Consider the following 4,047-nt stretch of genomic DNA (forward strand, 5'->3'; position numbering starts at 1 on the left):
AGAGCCCCGGGAGATGCGGCTGGGGATGCGGGAGCCCCCCTCGGGGCTGGGGGGGGGTGGGGGTGGAGGGAGATAAGGAGGTTAGAGCAGGACCTAAAGCTTGGGGGGAGGATGGAGAAGGAACCCCCGGGGGGGGTGGGAGCGGTCGGGAAGGTGAGAGACAGCGAAAGCCCGGGGGCAAAAAAAAAAAACACCTTTGTCCCGCAGGTACGGGCGGTGCGCTCCGCCGCTGATGGTTCCCGGGGGGGTGGAACCAGCGGGGAGGGTTTGGGGGGGTAAGGGAAGGAGTTTTGGGGGGTTTTAGGGGGTTTTTGGGGGGTTTTGGGGGCACCGGTTAAATTGGGAAAGGGGAAAAGGGGAGGGGAAGAAGGAGGTTGGTTTGGGATCCCACCGGCACGCCCCAGGCGTGTCCGGGTCCTGTGCACCCCGCGGGGGGGTCCCCAAGGGGGGGTTTAAGCGCTGCGCCCCCGATTTCCCCGCTCTGAGGATGCTGGCGGGGCTGGGGGCAAGACCCCTGCGAAGCAGAAACAGCACCGACCTCCCCCTCTGTGGGGTTTTAATGCACACCCCGGGCCCTTTTCACGAGTGGGGGCACTGGAGGGACCCCATGGGGATGGGGTTTTGGGGTCGGCACTTCCCAGGGTGGGCGCTTCGGGGGTTTGTGCCCTGATGAGTTTCGGGTCCTGGTTTGGGCCCCTTGGTTTGTGGGGCAGAAGGTTGGGATTTTGGGGCACACTATGGGGCACGGAGCTCCTGCTGTGAGTTTTGCAGGGGCGAAACCCCCCAAAAAACAGGCGGGGAAGAGGGAAATGAAATCCCCTACCGCCGATTTCTCCGCAGATCACGGAGGGATCCTAGAAAACCGCCTTGCACCCAGGCCAGGGCCGGCCGGGAGAGGGGGATTTTGGCCGGAGGACTCACTCTTGGGACTGATTTAGGTTTAAGCAGCAGATTCCCCAGGCTGAACCCCTCGGCCGGGCTGAATTTAGCAGCAGAGATAACCGGGAGATAAGGGCTGATACCCGGCGGGACAGCGGGAGCCGAGGGAAGGGGGAGAAGCCGGAGGCAGAGCCCCGTGGCGCGTTGGGAGCGGGTAAGGATGGCAGCGGGGTGGGAAAAAAAAATATGGTTATTTTGGGGTGGATTTGCTTTTCCCCAAAACCCAGGGGACGGAGGGGCCGCTGTGAGTGCGCCCGTGACCGGCCTAGGACGGAGCCTTCCCACTGCGGGCTCCGAAAGGGAGCGGGGTCAGGGGCAGGGGAAGGGAAGAAGAGCGAATTCCCCTCCCGTGGGCAATAACCCCGATCGGAATAATCCCCCAAATCACAGGCGAATCAACCCCAAAAGCGAATCCGAGCCCGTTTTCAAGCCCCCGGGGAAACAATAGGAGGAAGCTCGCGGGGAGAGGCCTGGAGGGAAGGGGCTCGCCAGGAGCGGGGGACAGAAAGCGCTACCCACCTTGGTGCTGGGGGCAGGGGAGGGCCTTTTGGGGTCTTTTTGGGCCTTTTGGGGTCGTGGGGCAGGGACCCCTCGCTGCGGGGATGGCGGGGGGTTTAGGGGTGCCTGGCTCCTGGTCCTGCTCCGCCGGGGAATGGGGTTGCGGAGGGGGCAGCTGGGTTCTGGTTGTGTGCCCCCCCTCTCTCCTCCCCCCCCCTACCACCAGCACCCCAAATAATTTCTCCCCAGTGTGGCCAGTCTCCCCAGTCCCACCCGCTGACTGGTTTGCCCACGTCACGTGGAAGTGGGCGGCGATGGGAGGAAAAGAGGTGGTGGTATAGGGAAAAAAAAGAAAAAAAGGGGGGGGTGGGCTGGAGGAGAAGGGGGGTCCGTATCTCTTGCACCATCAGCCGGGCACCAGGTTTCGTTGCTGTGCCAAAAATATAAATTTTAAGGAAAAAAAGGAATAAAATCCTAAAATGAAGCCCCGGGGCATGCCCACACAGCCGGCCCCACGCTGCAGGCAAAGTCCAGCCCCGCTCCGCGCCTCCCCACGCACCTGGAGGGACACCCGTGGCCCCCCCGTGCTGGGGACGGGGGGCACCCAGCACCCCGATCCCATTACCAGTGACCCTATTCCCTGGGGATGTTTGAGGAGCCGGGAGGATTTCTCCGAGCTCCCGCCCCCAAATCCTTCATGCTCCGAGCAGAGCAAAGTAGTCACAGCCACCCTGCTCCCACCCCAGCGTATTTAGGGGTGCCCCCCCCAAAAAAAATAGACCCCCCTCCCCAAATACAACCTTGCCACCACCGCCCCCCTGAGCACTGCTGTAGGGTCTAAAGATTCCCGGTGTGATGCGGGGCCAGCCCAGCCGGCTGCAATTTGGGGTCCCACCGAACCCAGGAGGGCCTGGGGGGGCTCTGTCCCCCCCCGAATGATGCTCACACCCTTGATAATTCCTAAAAAAATCCGCCCTGGCCATTATTTGCCCCTAATAATCACACACCAAAGCCCTCAGTTTGCAGTGGGCTGATGGGCACCTCGGGGGGGAGCTCCGGGGTACCCCTAAATTTTAGGGTCTGATCCAGGGAGAGGTGGGGGGGGGGCTGGAAGTGGATTTTGGGGCTCGGAAAGTGAAATCCCCGATGAAATCAAAAACCTCCAATTGAAAGATTTCTCCTCTTTACGTTTCAATAGTGAAAAAAAAATGTGGAAAAAGCAATTTATGGGAGCGGAGCGCGAGCCCCCCCCCGTCCCATTGAGCCCCTTATTCCCCCGGGGAATTGGGGAGCGCGGGGGCTGCCCCAAAACGGGGGCTGCTTTGGGGCCGGGTGTGGGGCATCGGGGCCGGGCAGCAGGGCTATAGGTACGGGCACCTATAGAAATGTCCGTGCGGATGCAGAAACACGGGGCGATGGCACGAATTTCTTTTAGGACCGCGGTCCTAAACCGGGTTTTTAGATCTCTGCTGTGGGTATCGGGTTAGGTACGGCTAAATAAAATGATTTCTGCTGCGGGTCTGTACATCGAAATGCGAATATCGCGTGGGGACGGGACTTAAAACGTGTTAATATATAGGGTATGTAGGTGTATAGGGTGTAAAGACATAAATCCAGCCCTTCCTAAATACCCGCCTGTGCGCGGACATAAAGAGGGGCATGGACTCAAATAGGGGCACGGCACCGGGCAGGGGAAGGCGGCAGAATTAAATCCATTTTCTTTTTATTGATTATTTTATTTTTTTTTTTCCCCCCAGCAGCTGCGGATCCAGATGTGCCGCCATCCCAAGGGACGCGCATCTCCCTGCAAAACCCACCGGATTTATTTTTTTTTAGGGGAAACTTCGTTGATTTTTTACGGAATCTCGTCCCTTTATTTAAAAAAAATAATAACAATAATGATAAGAGGGAGAAAATTTTCAATTAAAAGCTCTTAAAGCCTCCGGAGCAGCCCTGCCGGGAGCAGAGAGGTTTCAGGGACCTGCCTTGGCTTCGCCCCAAAAGCGCTGAGCTCAGCCCCGGCAGGATGGATCTATGGGGAAGGGACGGACCCGTTCCTTTTTTAACCTTTTTTTTTGACAAGAAAACGAAAAAAATATATATAAAAAAATAAAAGCAGAGGTCGGGATGCGGCTGGGTCCCCGCGGCTGCGGCGCTCGGTGGCTGCAGCCGGGACCGGCGTCAGGATTTTGGGGTCGGAGCTGGGAAGATGGGTTTGGGGAGGGATTTAAGGTTTTAAAAATCTGTGCCGAGAATTGATTTTTTTTTTTATTTATTTTTCCTTAAATCACGGGCACGAAAAGGTTGGGGGAGACTCGAGGGAGGAAGAAAAGTCATTTTGGCACGGGGGGAGGGAGAAGCGGGTACACGCGGCGCCGAGCGCGCAGGGCGCTGGGGTTTGGGATTTTTTAATTCCGGCTGCGAGCCGGAGAGGGGACCGGGGGGGCCGGGATGGGGTGGCTCGGGGGGGCTGCCCTAAACGACCGGGGAGGCAGCCGCGGGCGGTACGGAGCGGGGCTTGTAGGGCCGGGGGGGCTGCGAGTACAGGGGCTGAGAAGATGTGGTTATAGGGCTGGAGAGCTGCGGGTATAGGGTTGGGGAGCTGCGGTT

At 58.9% G+C, this 4,047-nt stretch overlaps 1 long non-coding RNA gene across 2 annotated transcripts; it reads left to right on the forward strand.

Annotated features, from left to right (window-relative positions):
- Positions 1-58: 58 nt before the first annotated feature.
- Positions 59-3,380, forward strand: LOC106020357 (uncharacterized). 2 transcript variants are annotated; one of them, XR_011808614.1, is made up of 3 exons: positions 59-207; positions 841-1,093; positions 3,195-3,380. It is a non-coding gene; the product is annotated as an uncharacterized lncRNA (long non-coding RNA). The 2 variants fall into 2 exon arrangements; XR_005264138.2 differs by having other exon boundaries at positions 61-207; positions 3,198-3,380.
- The last annotated feature ends 667 nt before the right edge of the window (positions 3,381-4,047 follow it).

The sequence above is a fragment of the Anas platyrhynchos genome, chromosome 3, assembly GCF_047663525.1.
Source record: "Anas platyrhynchos isolate ZD024472 breed Pekin duck chromosome 3, IASCAAS_PekinDuck_T2T, whole genome shotgun sequence".
Classification (NCBI taxonomy): domain Eukaryota; kingdom Metazoa; phylum Chordata; class Aves; order Anseriformes; family Anatidae; genus Anas; species Anas platyrhynchos.